The sequence below is a fragment of the Haliaeetus albicilla genome, chromosome 4, assembly GCF_947461875.1.
Source record: "Haliaeetus albicilla chromosome 4, bHalAlb1.1, whole genome shotgun sequence".
NCBI classification, from domain to species: Eukaryota; Metazoa; Chordata; class Aves; order Accipitriformes; family Accipitridae; genus Haliaeetus; species Haliaeetus albicilla.
Genome location: NC_091486.1, coordinates 24,579,598 through 24,599,723, shown reverse-complemented (window position 1 = coordinate 24,599,723; position 20,126 = coordinate 24,579,598).

The window sequence follows — 20,126 nt, the reverse complement described above, 5'->3', positions numbered from 1 at the left end:
ATTCTGAACCCATTACTTTTCTATGCGTTTGTCCAAATAACCCAGCACTGTCTTCTCTCTTTACGTTAAAGGTAGAGCAGACAGCAGAGCATATGGCTTCTCTGCAACTGTGGTGCTGCCCCTCGCCACCCTCTTCCCCCCAATTCCACCTTTGCTGACAAGAAAGATGAAGAATCTAGAAAACAGGGTAGCTTCTTGACTTCCTCCATCAGTGATACACATCCCATCGACATGGAGACTGCTGCCTCAGGCCTTTTCTTTATGTCATGTTTGCCAGCTAGTGTTTTGTAACAAGTGTCACTGTCTGCTCCTCTGCTTTGAGCTAGAACACATTTCTGTTAGCCTTCACATCCAACTGAAAGCAGCTTTGTATTGATTTAATTCACCCTTTTTAGTATGACCATACTCACAATGAGGCATGTGCATCCAAACTTCCAGCTACTGCACAATTGTCACTGGGCATAAATTCAAGTGATTTGGCACAGCATCTGGTGGGGAATCAAGTCCCATTGGTTCATTCTGTCCAGTGCATGCATTCCTTTCGATTGAAATGCCAGGCATTTGTTAGCATTACTGATGCTGGTGACAGTCATCCTCATAGCACTTCTCTGTGGTTGCAGATTGCGTATTCATTGAGTGTTAATGGAAATAAGAGATGCAAAATATTAGAGAAGGCAGTACATTACAGATTTCACATACTTGCCTTATTGCATTAACAAATAACCTGTTCATTTGCAAATATACAAATTCATCACATTTATGAGTGTCACTTTGTATGCCTCAATTTTTCTTAGAATGATAATGCTTAAATTTTAAGATGTCAGACTTATGTTTTTATTTAACTGCATAGACTACTCACAAATCTTGTAGCTTTCGTATAGAAATGGTATCCTTCAGAGCTAGAAGTATGGCATATATAATAAGCCTCTTTAATTTGTAAAACCTTGAAATTTAAATCAAGTGTTAAATAGGCAGTCATTTGCACCTGTGCAATTGAATTTGAAGTTGAGGGGTTTCCTGAGCTGGACTAGGTTGTAAATATGTTGGTTTCATTGGGCTGTAAATACATTTGCTTCTAATCATTGTTTGCCATGCAGCACAACTACAGTGGGTGTGAAAATGGAGGTCTGCTATTTTCCAGGTTGTTGCTAGTCAGGCAAAAGTTATGAAACAGCAACAAGAGTCTGAAGAAGACCTTGATAAAGCTGACCCCTCTCCTAATGCAGAAAATGCTGCCTTAAATATTTTAAATACAATAATGTGTCTCTCTTTCTTGCTCTGTGGTAGAATGATTAGTATTTTTTTTCCCCCAGTTGTAAGTTCTGGATCTATATTTCTTACAACTGAGTTTTGTAATCTTGTCAGCTCTTAGGTAAACCTGATGGAGTTGACAACTTTCCTGAACCTACTCGAGCTGTAACCAATATGATGCAGCACTGCAGGGCTTTGTATCTCCACGGGGAAAAGTCCAGAGGACTGAGGCTGGAAAACTGCAAAGATATACCTGGAGAAGTTAATTGAAAAAGTGATGTGAGCACATTTAAGAAATGTGATTTATTTGAACAGTCCAACTAAATGAGATTTTATTGCTAGGCATAGGTTTTCTAGTGATATTTCAAGAAAATATCAAAGATCACAGAAATGGCAGGAGCTTGTCAAATTCCAAAAAATGTTCCCAAGTTAATTGCAAGCCCCTTTGCCATCTTATTTCTGCAAAATGTGATGTATTTAAACATTGCCAAAGAATACACTTCTTAAATGTCAGTATGTTTTTAGGAAACATAAAGGCTCCAAGATATATGTCAAAAACCCAGATTCCCCAGATGGATGCCACAGAAAATCTTTCCCTGAAGAAGCTTCAGAAATTTCAGTCTAATGTGTACTATTAATGCAACTCTGTGACAGCTCTTGAGAGGGCTGTCATTATCAGGCTTGCTTGGACTGGACTACATCAGACAACCACAGGCTGAAAACTCGGAGTGTTCAGTCTTGCTTGGTGCGATGTACTTTAGGTAGGCAGTTGTAAGAGGAGCCAACACCTACCCAACAGCGTACCACGTTCTTGCTGTGCCTTGGAGGCCTGCAATTCCCAAATAATGCCCATGTGTGAAAAGGGAAAAAAGCTCCTGTTTGCTTTGCTTGAGGCTTGGGACTACTAACTTTTATCATTCTGCTGAGCAGCTGGTGACAGCAGTGCTGAAATGCCAAAGAGGCAGTGGGAGGTTTACAGCATGCCTGTTTACATTGCCTCATCTCCTTTGTGCTAGATTCCTCTGTGGCACATCCTGTTCATTTGTCACCAAGAAATAAGATATAGTGACCAAGAGAAAGTTGCTTCAAGTGAAGGATTAATTTCATACCACATAAGAAAGATGGCTATTGATACTGCATGAGGGGAACACTTATCATGCTGATGAATTTCATGTACCGGATAGTGTCAGGCACCAAAGGTTCAGTTTCAACATTGCATCCTTTGCAACTCTTGCAAGCTCTGAGGCCCAGTTAAGCACCAGCACATTTTAAAGTTGAAGCGTTGCTTCATGGGATGGCAGGGGTAGATTGAATCCTACCTACTCTGTGTAAGGTTCTAATCCTCAGTCATTCTGTAGTAGCTCTGATGAGATACAGAATAGAGAGTAAGGTTCCAAAGCCTTACAGTTGTTATATACCAATAGCTGTTAATTGTGGAGAGAAAAAGAATTTTTTCATTAACGCTAAATGGATCTTTAACATATAGATACTAAATTTCCTAGAAGATAAAGAATTTCCTTTGTGCCCCACATCCCTGAAAGGGAAAGTGTGAACATTTTCAGAAGATTTGATGGGAGGAAAAATATTATGGATTTCTTTTCTAATTGCCACGAGCAGTGTAATTGCACAACCCCTGCCGACGGGTTAGGCTGAGAACAAGACTAGATGACGCACCAGATGCCTTCAGGTGGGTGAAGTAACCGTTATTGTGAGTGGTGTTGTGACAGTCCCCAGCAGCAATACTGCAATCATAGTATAGCAGGCTTACAGCGTCAAGGCTATGTTCCAGCCTCCAGTATCTGCTCTTTTCTCCAGTTATGCACTGCGTAGCCCAGGTTATCTAAAGTTGAATGATTGGTAAGTGTAAGTAAAAAATGTTCAAAGTACACGTCAGGAAGAAGACACACTTCCCATCATAGTAGACTGCAAAATTCTGTTCCGAGTTAGGAAGTAAGTGTACTACCTATGCCTCTCTTTAATTTGGTGGTGCTGTAAAGGACAGAGAAATTACAAAAATATGGTTGACAGTTCTGGGGTGAAGAAGATACCGATACACACTTTGCAGATTGCTCTGTCCCCATTGGTGCGATGGACAATCAAAGGCCTTGGTCCTTACTGGTTTAAAATTGTTTGAGACAGGGATATGGGGGAACACGTGTTTAGGTTTCAACCTCTGCAGATGTCACTCTCCCTATCTTTGAGAGTACAACCCCAGTCTTCCAATAAAACGAGTGACTGCAAATTTATTGATGGCCATACAAAGTAACAACATACTGAAATTAAAAAGTAAAATAATTGACTATCCTAGCAGATCATAAAACTGCTGAAAGCTTCAGAGGGGTATGGGGTTTCTAGCTGTCTGTCTTCCAGTATGCTTTAAGGCAGTGTCTGTGCAGGGCTGCACAGACATCCTTCAGCAGAAGTCCCATGTGAGAATACAAAGCATGTCAGGAAACCCTATGTGTGAAGATCATACTTGACTACTGCTTTAGTTTATCCTAAGTTATTAATCATGAATAGTTTTGTAATCATTTCTATCCCAGGGATAATTCATGCCACTACTTGGAAGACCCAGTTTGATCTATTGATCAATGAAGAAAACAAGACAAATCAAGTTGTTGCTTAAAATTAAGGTAATGGTTGACCCACTGGAGTTAATACCTCATTTAGATTAAAAATTTAAAAGTTACATTTCTGCAAAGTAATGAATCTAAAATATTTTGTTACTTTGGTTTCTTACTGATGTATTTCAGAAAAACAACAGTCCCTGGTAAATAAAACAAATAAATTACTGCACATTTCAAGTGGAGTTCGTGTTAGTAAATCAGTCATTAGTCCAATTAAATAATCTTTGTCTCCAGAGATTAATTGTTTCCCATATTCTGGAACAGCTAGAATATCCCCGGGATCACAGACATTTAAAACAGTGAATGCAAAACACATTATTGAGATATACAATATTTGCATAGTTTGCATGTAGAATGAAAGCTTTGTGTTATTTTTCTTTATGAGGCTGCTGTTAGCAAATTGCTAAATTACCCAGAAGACTTGTTGAGATCAGAGAACAAGCCTGCATAAAAAGGTCATGCCTAATACTAAAGATACTCAAAACTGTGGGCTTAGAAAAACAGCATTATCCATTTGAAAATAGCAATAGGAGCCATGGGAAAATAGTATCCTGCAGTCAGTCTGAACATACTGACGTCAGTGGGAGTTGTTCATGCAAAGTAAAGGCCAGAACTGAGTGTTACATGCTATATATTGACAGTCTTACTGAGGTAAAACTGCGATATTCCCCCAAATTGTCCTTTAGAATTTGTAATTACTTTTTTCTTTTTAACAAACATAACAAAATAATGAAATTTGTGAACTATATTTTGCTTCCTATGTATGTGAGGTCACTTATGTAATTTTCTCTGTACTAATACATTTTTTAGGTTTCACTAGCTAAACCTCAGGATACTGTGCTTACCATGAGGGAGATATGGAAAAAGAGTGGGAGACAACTTATTGGTAAAGACAGACTTGTATTTTCAGGTCACAATAAACTTCAGTACAGGGAAGCTTTGGAAAGAACAAATTTAGTGTCAGAAGAAATATCCAAACTAACATTCAAAATATATGTGAAAAGCAGATTTGAACCATTTTCTACCATTGCTGGTACTGATCCACAACTTATCAAGCTGATATAGATGGATTTCTGCAAAAGCATATTCATTTTGATAAGGAATACATTTCTGCAGTTATTGTTAAAACTGTAAAAGAAGAGTATCTCTGTGACCCAGGGTTCAACTCAAAATTTGTGTGAGCAAAATTTCAGCTGCAGCTACACACAGTGCTTCGGTTGTTAACATCATTAGAGTCCAGGAGGTAGGAGTTAAATGGGTGTAAACTTCTTCAGCTCGAAATTTTAAAATTTCGTTTCTTTCAGCTCTTCTTTTGTTAACACAAAGAACTCATTTCATGCCTATAGCCATTAAAAGATACTAGAGAAAAAATGTTTTGAATGTCATAACTTATTTTTATACTGTAAGAATGGGTTGTGTATCATGGCCAGGCTTCATTTGGAGGGTTGTTCTGACCTTCCAAAAATAGCTCAGCAGAATAGTCTCTGCATGGGGACCCAGAAGATCTGAATTTAATCCTGGTTCTCTCACTGATCTGCAGAGTGACCTTGGGCAATCTGTGTGCCATTTTCCTGCTTGCTAAAATGAAAATAATAATACTTATGGCCTTCGCAAAGCACTTTCAGAGCAGAGCATATGAATCAATAACATCTTCTCCTTAAGTATGTGAAATAGCAGAGGAAACTCTTCCCACTTGCATTAGTGCACTTTTAGCATTTAGAAATGTGAAATTATAAAGATTATTGCATGGGAGGGAGAAGCTCAGAAGTGTTCCTCTAATCAATAAGTGGTCAGCTGGAATGCAAAGGAAAACAGCACTAGGGTAATGTACCATTTAGTGCAACAAAGAAAGAATAAAACATATGTTTTCAATGTGAGTATGGCAGCTACCAGAACAGGCACACTGGATTATATTGCTGCCTTGCTTGTTTGTGCTCAGTAGAATAGTATAAAACATATAAACGGTTTGAAATCCCTACATTAGTTTTCAAGACTTTCAGTTTTCCTGGAGACATGTCAGTTTAGAGAGAAGAGGAAAGGTAGACTGAAGTGCTTTGGCCACGTGTGCATGCCTTGTTCTGCATGTGGGGACTTCCTTCCCCCGGGATACTGCGGTCGCTTCCCCCAGCTGATAATCAGCGCAGGTTGTCTTGGCACAGTGCAGTTTACAAGAATGGCAGCAGGCACGATTTTTCATTTGTGTCCATAAGCCCGCTGACCTTCTGCAGAGCCTTTTTGTGGTCCGTGCAGATGGATGAATTGTGCTTGAGTAGTGTACATTGCTTGTATACTGTCTCTTAGGATTTTATAACAGCATTTTATAACAGGCAGTGCACAGGTCCAGTGTCATCTACTGTGCAGCCTAGGTGAGCCCTGGCAGTAATTAAAGTATTTTAAACCATCTGCTTAATTGCATTAAAAATCCGCTGATGAGCTTGCACTGTTTGAATGATCTTCAGGAAGCTATTAGGCTAAAGCAATTCCCTCTTGGCAATGTTTAACTAATTCACAATGTTTGTTCTGTGAATTACAGCTGGTCTTTATACCGTTTGTTAGTCTTACCTGTGGCAGAGCCGTACTTGCTACTACTGAGCCCGCAGGTTCCTCCTGCTCTTCTTCTTCCCTTTGCTTTCTCATCATTGCCTGCCAAGCTCTTCACTGAAGTGGAGACTTTGGGAATGGCGCATGAGAGAAGGAGTTGAGCACTGAAATGCAGCCCTCTTCCTTCCCAGCCGCGCTTGGAGCTTTGGCCCTGGGCAAGGAGGAAAGCTTGTGCCAGTTAGTGCCTGTGCGCTCTGGCTCCGTGCCCAACGTAAATCACTTGTCAGCCAAAGGACCAAAGTCTCTTCTACCAGGGGAGAACAGCGAGATGTTGTCCTGTGAATCTGGCTGGAGCAGCGTACGAATTTTCACTTCCAGCTGCCTCGAATAGCTCCTCAGCTGGGAGTATCTGCTCGTGCCTGGCTGAGACCCATAACAAAGCACAAGCATTTCCATGTGCTTTCTTAGTGGCGGCATTAGGTAACGTAGCTGTGTTGCAAGGTGGCCCTTCCCAGAGAAACAGAAGTAGTTTCCCGGCCCAGGTGCCTCAGGAGCCACGCAGAGGGCAATGGGCACCAGTCCGGTGGGAGTGGTCTGACATGGCCGCCTGGGGCTTCACCACAGGGCTCCCGTGGAGGCACAGGGCACGGCCTGGCAGCCGCCCATCCCAGCTCCTCCGAAACGGGGAGGCCGCGACTGCCTGCGGCTCTGTGCTCTGCAGGCACAGAAGGCAGCGTCGGCCATCCGCACTGTATGCCCGGCTCAATCACCGCTGTGCCTCTCTGCCACGAAAAAGGCACTGGAAACGCAGGAAAGAAAGGCTACCAAAGATAGAGATAAGCATTGTAGACTAGTGGGCTTGCTTTGATTTCCATGAAGCGTGAATTAAAGTCAACCCTTCAACAGGCATTGGAGTCAACCCATCATGAAGATTGCTTGAATAGTCCATCCCTGCCACATGGGCAAGAGTCAGTGGGTAGTCTGCACTGAGATGAAGCCCCACCCTTTCTATTCAGAAGTCCCCCTTACTGTTTAATTACACTGCCTGAATACCTCCCAAAACCCACCGTGTAAGTATCTAATAATCTGGATTACAAATATTGGGATAGTATGAGGTAATACTATTAGATTATCTCAGCATAAACTAAAATAAGATTGTAATGTTTATCCATTTTGCTTGATATATATGCAAAAAAGAAAATTTGCTGTTGGGTGTGGTACAATGTTTATGATTAAATGCTTTATTCATACTTGTATGTCAATCTATTAGTGTGCTGTTAATTCAAATGTTACTATGATGTATTTTATCACCATTAGCACATTCATCACAGGTAGATGTGAAACTTAGACAAAGGTGTACATTCTCATTAACGATGAGCAGCCTATTCATCTTACTAGAGTGTAATTAATGTTAGTTACAATACTTAATTTTTCACTGTTTGTCAGGGTGCATATTTAGCATTTCTTCTGTCCTTTATCAATCTACTCTCCTATCATATGAGCACATCAAAAAGATATATGTAAGCATCTGACCTGTTTTGATGCCTAATTTTTATAGTTTTCCAAGAACTGGAGTATTTTTATTCTTATACAGTAGCCAGCACAGTTAGTTAAAAAACAGACTGTATAATGTTGCCACTGCTTTGGGTTCTGGGTTAGCCTTTTTTGCATTAATAATACAACAACCAGGTAATGAAGTAAAGCAGGGCACACAATGAAGACACTGGTGATCACTTGCTGTAGCATTGTGCTGTGCTCGTGCGAGGATTTTACTGTCCTAATTGTTCTCCTGGATCTTCAATTACATTTTTTTGTACTATTAAGAATGTTAGTGCTAATAAATACGTGTGAGTAATACGGGTCCGAAAAAAACCACAAGCGTGGTGTATCTGAAAAGCACACGTTATGCGGTAAATATGTGTTACAACAGCTTATTGTTATACATTGCGGAGCATTGCTTTTTCAATAATGTTGTTAGCAGTCATAGAGCCAAACTAGTCACTTGTTCAGTGGTGCAAGAGTGGAAGAAGTTATGGCTAATGTGTCACACAGCGGGTGGGAAACAAGCTGTGCAGAGGTGGGTAAAAGGGAGTGAGCACTGAACACATCCTCGGATTTGCTCCCCAGCATGCCAATAAATCCAGCTGAGCTGGAATTCTAGGATAAGTCCATACTTTTGTATTGGTCCCAGGAACAACATGATTGCCTTAGCTGAACCCTGGGCATCAAAACAGTTTTATTTCTTGATCATCCAAAATTCCCATTAAGCTGGACTGAAAGAGAACCGATCCTTCCATTAATACTTGGTAAATAAAATTCCTTGGGAAAAATATTTGAGCTGGGTCAACCAAATGTGTCAGGTCTAGGGTTCTGTGGATGCAGAATGGATTTGGGATGTATTTCCTCAAAATTTTAAGGAACTCTCTCTGAGAGAAAGCACACCAATTCCTATTCATTGGCTTCTTAACAGGTGGACTTTACATTTCTAAGGTATTTTGATAATAACCAAGGTCAAAGGAATTAGCTGTTATTTTCCGTGAGATGATCTCTTTTGTAACCACTGTTTGAATTCTACCCCAGTCTACTGTTCATGCCAGACATGAAGCTGATCACTTCACATCTCCAACATAATGAAGTGGGTCTTAAACTTTCATTCAAGCCAACAAGGGCTTGCCATTGCTGCAGAACAGCCTGAAGCTATTAGAAAATCCTTAAAATAGTTTGTTTGTATGCCTTGGATTAATCATAGTTTCCTTTTGACCCACCACAATTGAAGTATAAGGCAACCAAACACAAGGATTTAACATATTTCAGTATGAAAATTCAATTTGGACACAATTACAAGTAGATGTAATTGTAGATTAGTAGTAAGCTAAGAATAAAAATACCAAGCTAGGTTTAGGCATTTTAAACAAAATAATAGTTTAAGGTGCTCCATAGGGATTGAAGTACAGTAATAACCTGTAATGTGAACAGAACTGAGTAATTTTTTTCCCATGGTACCAAAGCAATGCTCCACAACGAGTTATATCTCTATGACTGCACTGAAATCTTTTTATTATAAAGAAACTCCTTCCTTTGAATTTTCTATGGCAAAAAGACCAACAAATTTTCCATAATATAGCAAAATTCCTGAAACAACAGACTGTGGTGTTCTCTTTCCCCCCACCCATCCCTCAGCCCTGAGTTATTTGAATAGAGGGAATTGCTAAAACCAAAATATTATAAAACAGTGACCTTGAGCTTATGTCTATTTTAACTGATAGAGAATAAATACAAAGAAACTACGAAGATGCCTTTAACCTTTATGGCATTACAAAGCTAGTTATAACAATAAGCTGTAAAACACACCAAAAAGGTGAGCATTTCACTCCATTTTGATTTGACCATTTTGCTTTCAAAAGGAATTTATAAAAACACCCAGGAACAATGAACATTTGAACTCAAAATGATCCAGGTTTATTTTTACTCCAAAAGAAGAAGTCTCAATAGAGATATTGATTTTCCAGCATTCATCCAATATTGCACAGAAAATGGACCTGACCTTGCAATCCCTAGCGGAGACAAGGAAGCAGTCATTACAGTCATGGGTTCCCATTGATTTTAGTGGGATTACTTGCATAAGTAAGGGTTTTCAGGGTATGACCCCGGTGTCCCATTAGCAGTAAGACCAAGCATACATGGATATTGGTTCCCCTCACTTCAGAAGGGTGTGGTTTACCTTCCTGTTATATATTCATCATGTGGTTTTATTCCTGTGTATTTATTCTACATATTTTTCGTTTTCTGGCCAACAGAGCCTCATTTTATGTGAAGAGTACCAGTCCTCCTTCCATCTTGAGTAGTTTTTTTACTGTATCTTCAAATGTCATTCTAAGCTTAGAGTTGATGTCTGCTCTTACAGCTCTTTCTTCCTTTGGTTCTGTTTTCTATGATGGAAAAAAAATACTTTGGGCTAGGCACTATCTCTCACTGTATTTTTTTCATTAATTAATACACTTTGGAAGACTATAGGGCCAAACAAGAAGGAGACTTTACTGTACTTTGCAAAGTAAACACAGAGTAGTAGATAGAAAGCTAAAGCCTATAAGCTCTTTCCCAAACAGACTGAGTCTCTCCTTAAACCCTGGGAGGTTTCTTGTGCCCCATGTCTCCTATAGGAATGCTACTCCAGAACCTCACTGTTAGATGAATAGAAACCTCCTAACTGTCACTCTAAATATATTCACAGCCATTTTATACAGGTTTGTTCTTGTGACAACCTTGTCCTTTACCTCAAATAGTTCTTTTCCTTCTTCAGTATTTACTCACTGATGTCACATCTCCTCTCAGCCTTCAATTAGTTTTATTAAATGTGAGGAAGGTGGAGGAAAATTGTGCAAGAAACAGGGTGACTGCATGTTTGTCTTGCACAGTTGCCCAGTCATGGTTCAGGGCTCCATAAGCTGACTTTGTTTCAGCAGTGAATAATAATGACCCTCCAGAGTATGTTGCCTGCTTTATTCTGGATGGACACCATTAATTCATTCAATTTTCATTGAGTTGCAAAGCTTTAGTACAAGAATACTAGCAATTGATTATTTTTGTCAGTGGTATTTTCAAAGAAATGAAGAAAGGAAATGTACAGTATATTTCAGTTTGCAATGATCATTCTGATGTTCCATTTGCAATGGAAATGAGCATATAACATATTCATGTGTACAGATAAGGAAAATGACAAACATTAACAACCCTTGTTCTATTCATTTATAATATTCAGTAAAAAAAAAAAATTCCTTCTATTCCACAGTTTTTAGATTTGTTTCAGTAGCACAATGCAAAACAAAAAAATATGAATTAATGGATAAAATACACTTAATTACTTTCTCAGTAAGTTTCCTGAAAATGACTATAATCTAAACCACAAGTTCTTTGTAAATCTATCTACTAAAAATATGTAATTCCATGCCAATTTTATTTTTTATATTGCTTTATATGCATATCAAAGATAAAATTGCTTATGAAATCAAATACACCAGAGAGCGTGTGTGTACACACTTATATTCTTGTGGCCAAGCAGTCTTTGATGTGCAACTCTCAGCCTGTTTAAGTGGACTGCAGTGTTTGCCTTATCAGTGTCAGTCAGTTTCTGCACAATTTAATCTGCCACTAAAAAGAAGTTTTTTGCTCTTACGGATGTAAAACAGTATGCCAAGGATAAATCAGAGCAGCTTGCCTTCCTCAAAATTTTAGACGCAACCTGAAACTGCAGCTCTTTTCTTCTCTCATCTCAATGGGATGTTAACCTAACAATCACAATTTTAAGGTGGGGAAATTGTTTTGAGCAGAAATAAATTGTCCTGACAGTATTGTTTCATGGGGTAACATTAAGGCACATTGGGCCTGGGGTTCACAGCTTATAATATCTGGTTTTGGAGGACTGGAGTGAAAGTACAAACATGTAGAGAAAGAAGAATAGAAATTAAATACAAGTTCTAGATGGTCCAAGCGAGTTGAAGCGGTTCAGCAATACACATCCCAGAAACCTGCAAAAAGAGGCTTATTCTCCAACTACCTTCCCTGGTGCGTCGCCGTCTCCTGCCAGAGCCCCCAAGGAATTATTCTCTGTGAGCGCGAGGATTCCCTTCTTTCCTCTTTTGTTGAGGTAGCTAAAGATATTGGACTTTAACTTACAGCTTATATTTGCTGAACAAAAAAGGAAAAAATATCTGTGTTTTTCTCCGCAGCTGCCAGGAAAGAGAAGTCCATTATTTGCAGCTGATAGGGGAGCAGGAGAGGACGGGTCTTTTGTCTGCTGCCGCTTCCCCGGGGCCTGGAGCAGAGCCCGCTGCCGGCTGGGAAGGGAAGGCTGGAGCAGTCACCGCTGCTTACTGTGCCGTCATTTCCCAGGGAGGCTCACAGGCTTAGCCACAGTTGTGTGCGTGACAGTTGTGCCTTCGCACGCTGCGGAACAGATCTCTCAACTTTGGACACCCTGAAAGGTACAGACAGTAAAGAGAAAAGGAGCTGCCCCTCAGAAACGTGAAGCTGAGGTTGACCTGCCCACAGCCCTCCTGCCCGCGCTGGCAGAGCACCAGGGCACCCGCCGGCACGTGCGGGATCTCTGCAAAGTGCGGCCGCTGTACGGCAATGCCACAGGTGTAAAACCCTTATGATGAGACACTCCCTGTTGTGACCCTGAACAAGTTAATCGCATCACCCATCTTGAAGGTTTACACGACCGCGATATAATTTATGTGGGCCCTCAAAGATAGATGGAGACATCACATATTGGTCGCAAGGAATCGCTGCCAGTCAGTCTTTCTGTTAGTTTCCATCCTTGTGATGTGTTTGAAAAAATACTGTATGATTCAAAATTATACCTGTAAAACCTACAAGTAGAAAATTACTGTGTGCATTTATCTTTAATAACAACCTTGTGCATATTTATAGTACTAGTTTAGTAGAATGTGTTATACTAGTTTATTTCCCAGTCTGTTTTAAATGATATTATTCATTAGTAGTCGTGAAGTGGTATGACATATTTTTTATGTTGCTTGTTTGTAACAAAGGTTCTTAATACCTTTTCATAATGAAAGGGAATAAATGCTCACATGGAATACGTGAAATTGTGCTTGCAAGCGCACGGAGTGTTGTCTTAGGGTACTAAATTAGCATTTGGTACTGCTCTGCTTTGTATGTATTTCTAGCAAACGTTTCAGCTACAAATCACTATAATACACCTGTGTTCTGGTTCTTCAATTCATATAGCATTTAAATCCTGCCAATACTGTGTCTTATAAATATAAATATGCAATTTAATTTAATTCAAGCATGCAACACATAATTTTTCTTCTAATTAAAATATGATATTGCAACATGGTAGCTGCCTGGGGCAGACAGGACACATCACATTGCCAAACCAGAGGGAATACAGATACAGCTCTGAAGGCTGGCGGGAGGAAGGGGGCTGATGCTCTGAGCCCCCCGCGTAGGGCATCGGTGGTGCCCTGCCTGGAGGCTGTGATGTCTCCGGTACCTCCAGGTCCAGCCTGGATTTGCTGGCCCCGCTGCTGCGGACAGTGGGGAGTAGGGGCCTGGCGGCTGCAGGCACGCACGCCCCGTGGTGGTACGCTGCCCCGTTGCCCTTCCCTTCCTGTGCGAGGAAGCAGAAGCAGCACAACCACGGTTAGTTTGGCTGCTGCCTTGTCGTGTGCTGAAGTTGGCTGATGTGCAGCAGAAGTCAAATAGTTCTGGGAAGGAGGAACTGCCCGACAGCAGCAACTCGAGGGATTCCTATCACGCTCTCTCAGAATCGAACAAAACAACACAAATAGACCTTCTGCATAATGACTCAAAAAACTGTTAATGACCATCTTTAGTAACATAGCAACAGCCAAACCCTTGAAAAGAGGAAGTTTTCATTGAGAAAGCATTTCATTTTAAACATTGAAATTTGGTATAATGTAGAGTATGAAATAAGTTTTGAAAGGAAGCTGATGATTAAGAAGAAATGCAGTGGGCATTTAATAAATGGAGGAACCGCAAGATAATTAACTGGCATGCATAAAGATTCATGCTTTATACCAAAATTTTAATTTTGCACATAAATGTGCCTGATGTAGGCAGCATTTAATCACCTAGCTGACAGGAGTAACTACTTTCATTTAACCTTGACTGAAGATCATGAATTCTAACAGGTTTAATTGGATACATCATTTAACAGAATGAACAGAGCAAATTTTTCTCAATTCATAGGTTCTGATTGACATGCACCAGCAATAAGGCGTTGCACAATTAAAGCTGATCTGTATTCCTGGCCTGGGCAGCAATTGCCATAGTGATGTGACACTGTTTGATCACTGTGGCACTGAAACTATACTGAATTTCCCCTTGTTTTGAAAAGGGCAATGCTTTAAAAAAAAGGGAGAGAGAGAAAGAGATTTTGGCACTTTAATTTTTTTTTTTTACATTAATCACATTTATATGCACAAACTGTAAGGGAAGGAACTTGTCTTGTTATCAGTAACTCAGGGGAAAGAAGGAAAAATGGTATCTTCTTTTATCCATTTAGCACATTATTTACAGAAAGTCAAAAATGTGAATAGTCAAATGGATTGTAACACATTAAGGGCCTGATTGTTCTGGGCTTCCATTTGAATAGGCAGTAGTGCTGTGTGGCTCCCTCTTCACCTGCAGTTTGGCCTCTCTGTCCTTGCCCAAATCTGTTCCACATCCCAGATAACTTGCCAGCTGAGTAGGGCTACTGAGAAGGGGTGCTCATATCGTAAGTAAGTGAGGTAGAAAAAGACGAGAGGGAAGAAGTGGTACCCAATAGTGAGCTATGTACCTTTCCTGGCACGCAATCTTTCATATGATAAAAACCTTGAAAAAAATTTGTGGAGGAGCTGGCAACTTCCAGTTCCCCATGTGGCTCATGTCCGTCCACACACCACCACTTTCACTGCCTCTGGCACCTTTCACAAGTCCTGGGTTTGAGCTGCATGAACTGGGATTGTTCTTCCATTGTTTAACCACACATATATATCTCTATATATCTATATCTTTTATGTCTCTGTTGTCTATTTACATTTTTGCTTCAGGTACCTCCTTTTTATTTTATTATTTTACAAGAAGATTCGCTGAACATTGAATGGTCTGAGGGTAGGGTAGCGCACAATGTGTTTCAGTCTGGCTCAGTAGAGCCAAAACTGCAGTAAAAAATCATTCCTAGTTCCTGAACAACCTGCTAAAACCAGCTTCAAGCAAGTTCTGCTCCCCGCCATGAGAGCTGCAGCATCCATGCTCAGCACAGCAGGTAGCTTTTCCGCTTTCTTCTCTCTCCTTCCCCTTAGGTTCAGTGCCTAACTGCTGGCCCTTGATCTCACTTGCAGACCTATTGCTACCCATTTGTCAGCTGTCATTTGTGTGTAGGCAATGTATATACATATCATGCAACAAGCTTTGTGGGAGTGCACTGCAGTGGGAGACAGAAATCTCGGGGAAAGCTGGAATCCTGGTTGGCCCAACGACCAGAACTTTAAAGTCAGGACCACTAGATGTATTTTTTTAAATTTTTTTTGGTCACTTCAGAGGCCTCTAAAATTCAATTATTTATAATATCTTTTTCTGTCTGAGGTATTTCCAGCATGATTCATTGTACAGAGCAAAGGTATTTGCCAGTATGATTTATCACTCACTAACACCTTTAAGTTTCAGGTAAACAATTGGGCCACATCCCCAGCCTCTGCAGCCACATGACATGCCTTGGGACCATAGCAGATGCTTGTCTTCATGCATGGCGAGTTCCCAGTCAGTGCCTGGATCTTCCCTGTGCAGGAAGGAGAGCCAGGATTCGGTCGGCATGCCTCACGCAGCCTTGCTGACAGCACACGTTTCTAACACAGGTGCTGCCTGCTCTCACCCTGCACAGAGGCACACGAAGGCGGGAGGTAACGTGCCCACACTCCGCTCGCTTCTGAATCCCTGTAGGCTGGGTGGGTGCTGCAGAACTCCTACTGGGCCCTTCTTTAAAGGGTATCTTTGGGCCCCGTTTAGAAATGTTTGTTCTGTAATTTACTCTGTTTTCCCAAACCTTCCCAATGAAATATCTATCTGTCCCATCATCCAGTGCCTTTTTATGTCCTACAATGCACCAAGTACTGCTTCATGCTGTCCTCGAGGCAGGAAGCAAGAAGGGGCTTTGAGGCGCTCATTCAGCATTACTCTAGGGAGATTCCCAGTGACATCCCTTGGTCGTCCTCAAGGTGCACAGAGCTCGGCAGCAGCACAGCTGGGATAAAACACAGCCCTCTCCCAGAAGCCATGCTCAGCTCTGACTTTCCCTGGGGAGTACCACTGAGTTCAGTCGAGCTGCATGGACACCTATTTGCCAAGTCGACTTTGCTGCTGGTGGGATCACGCCTCTTCCACGTGTGTTTCGCTGGCTGCCCAGACAGCCCCGGGCTCCAGCCGCTGACTCTATCCACATGCACCCAACGACACCTCTTCTCAAGCTCCTCACCATGTTGGGGTCTAATACAGCATCTTTCTGATCTTTCATTTACCAGCTCCCCAGCCAGTTCATCTTCTGTGCTCAGAGTCATTTGGGTGCTTTGCTTGCAACTCTCCTGAGGTGCATGTCATTCTTGCCTTGTCCTCGTGCTCAGTCATCCATGCTGAATTATCTTCCACTCCTCCCTCTGGGAATAACTAAGGCTTTGACCCAGTGGGACTGTTTGTGTGCTTAAATGCTTTGATGGACCAGACACTGAGCTGCTTGCTCCCAAATCTAAGGTGGCTGGGGATGTCAGGCTGTATTTTCAGAAACCGTTTGTGCACTCGGAAGCATAGTCTAACTGAAAGTCAGCAAAGGACACTGACTTGTGCATTTTCAAATATTTTATCTATCATCTTTAAACCTTTCTGTTCTCTTCAGTTTCCAAACAACCATCATTGCAAGTTTTTTATCTCCTGTAGAGGATATACAGCTATAATAAGAAATATATTATATTTCACTTCATTTCAGAATCCTCTGGGAGAAGGCGACATTCCTTTTTTACTGATATAAGATCAAGTTTGTAATTTCATTTTGAAGGCTGTTATGAACAAGCGGGGGAAATCAGAAGAGCAGTCACATCTTTTCCCCAGGTTTTCCTGAATCCACCTTTGGAGCGTGACCTAGACAACATTCTGAGCATGGTTAATGTTTACACCTTTCTTGCACTGTGTAATTTAACTTTCTGAAATATAAAATGGGACAGCAGAAATATTTTTATGTGTTCTTACAATGTCCAAAGTTGTTTCTTACTGTTTTTATTTGAAGGAACTAGACACAATCCTGGCTGCCTTAACCACTGCCTTTGAGAGAGCTACAGCTGAGAAAATCCGCTGCCAGGAAGAAGTGAATAGAACTAACAAGGCTATTGAGCTGGCCAACAGATTAGTGAAAGGTCTGAGGTGAGGTCCTACAGGGCAGGCTAATGAAGCAGCCTACAGAAAGCACTTCTTTGTTATACACTACTGATCTGGCAATAACAGAGGCACTTAGCAAAGAACCTGATGAGCTGAAAAAATTATGTCATTATCATTCATTTTTTTCATAATAGAAACATGGTTTTGACCTTTGCATTTTCTTACATTTTGCCTCATTGTGGTATATATTAACTGTAAGATTACCTGGTAACTAACCTATCCACGAACATTAAGAGAAGAGAAATAGTCGATGGTAGATATTGACTATGAAGGCAACTTATTAAAATGCAATGACTATATTTGTAACAATTAAACAACGCTAATGATACTGCCCTGGGTTGGGATACACAGAATATAATACAATTTGCACTACTTAGTTAAGCAATATGATAATTCTCTAATTATCTCTCTGAGATTTGCAATGGGTATTTCAGGAGAGAATAAATAATGGCAAAGCTATGAATTATCAAAAATCCATATTGTCTGTTGATCCAGGCTGGCTCAAGGGAATCCATACTCACTGATGGATTTTTCATTTATCATTCATCTACTGATGAGGCTGCTTTTTATACACATACATGTGCACACACACACACTTTTTACAGATACTTTATTTTATTGTAACATTCATTTAGGAAATCTCTCGTGGTGCCTCATTGCCATTATAGGTTTTGTGCTCTTCTAACCAGTACTTTCAAGCTGAGTTTGATAACCAAACATGTAGTAACCAGCAAAAATAGAAGATTCATTTGTTATTAAGCAAAATTATATGGCTGAATGTGTCTAGTGGAACTTAAAATATAAAACAGGGCTTAGAGTTACTTCCTGAATCAATAGAAAGGATTTATTGACTAGAGGGGAGGGAGGGCAGTGCAGAAGGCCCATTGTTTCTGTTTAAAGAAGCAAGATGAATGCATTTAAAATGTCAACATCATGGCTGAAAGTGTAATATATTTTAGTGATTAATAATGCCTGTAAAATTAAACCATGTACCTAATACAGAATAATAAAATAAATAACATAGCAGACCTCTTTAAAGGTTGACAATAAATGACTGTTCTAAGGTGACTGATAATAATATTTTCTTCCACCTAACATATCATATTGTTTGGTGCTACCATGTCCCTCCTGCTGGGCCTGACAAGTGCTGGAATAGCATACATACAGAGATGAAAGGCAAAGTGTGTGTATATTGGGGAGGGAGGCATAATGAAAAATAAGCTAAAGGAAGAAACAGAGATGAAAAGAAAGAAGGAAAGTTGAGCCATGCACTAGATGAAGACAGTAAAATGAATTTTAATGGAAAACCCTTCAGCTGGTACCTCCCAAAGCACCAGCTCCATGAAGAAGGTGGCCAGCTTGACAGATTGGTGATGGGAAATTGAATTCATTCCTGTCGTTAGCTGTACCACACTCGGTCAAAGGCAGTAATAACCATATGACAGCTATTTGGTGACTTATAGGGAAAAATCCATTTTAATCCAGGATGTGGTAAACAATAGGTCACTGTTTACTATTAGCAAACAATGTAATACTGACACTGTTGTACTGTCGGTCCTGGCTGTTTCTTTGCCTTATTTTTTTGCTGAGAAGACACTCTCTTAATTCCCTAGTTGTATGGTTAAGTTATTGCTGTGAGGAGAATTGCTCAAGGAATAGGAAAATAAAATTGTTCACAACACATTATAATAAGCAAATACGTAAAAATTTCTTTCTTAACCATTCTTTATAAGTATATTTTTACCATGACAACAATAACAAATAACCAAATGTGTGCGTTTTCTTCTAATTCTTAGGGAAAGAGTTGACCAAACAGCAGGACAGCTGATAGCATCTAGCCAGGATCCCAGGGAAAAGCTTGCACCAAGTGTCATGTCAAATCTCTTACTGACTTTATGGCATAAAAGATCCTGCCCAAAAGTAGAAACCGTTTTTTCCTGCCTTCTTCTCTGAGCCCTGGCATGCAAGGACTATTTTGGGTGGTTGCATGAGTAGTTGTTACTCTGTACCAAGGAATTCTTTGCTTCTGACAGGTGCCAATTATGCTGTGGACATCTGCCCTGGAGGCATTGAATCAAGCTGACAACTCATTTGATATCAATCAAACAACAACCATTTTCAATAATTTCCCATCCAGCTGGGACTGAATTTGCACAAGTGATCTATGTATTAGGGACATTACCAATCCACAGAGACATTCAGAACCGTGATTATGTTCTGTTTTCCCACAGAAACTCTTGCATCTGCACAAGAAAGCAACAACTTTTTCCACTATGCAAGAGGATGCTGACAACTCAATTTTGGTCACTTACTGCCAAACTCAACTTGCAACAGTCAACTCATGTCAGACTAGAAAAGGATTTTTCATGTCCAGGCTTGCCACTTGCAAATCCTGTCTGTTGATCCTCTAATCAATGTGAATCCGCAGGGTAATACTGAAGTACTCACCACTGTTTAGACACAGTAGTGGGAAGTTTTTTGATAAACAGTTAGTAAATGAATGTTTCTTTAATCCTGTTTTCTAGGTAGGAAAGGAGAGCTGGGTTTATCAACAGAGCCATGTTAGGAACAAGAGAAAATGTGATGCAGAAATGTGTTCCGGATTGCAATCTTTCATTCTTGTGATAGTTCATTTTCAAAGTGGTACTGGTGTGAGCCAAAATCTCTGCCTGCATTGCTTGAAAAGCAATAAGGTAAGTGAGGTCTTGCATATACCTCCTTCACAGCTCTATATTTTTTAAAATACACAGTTAA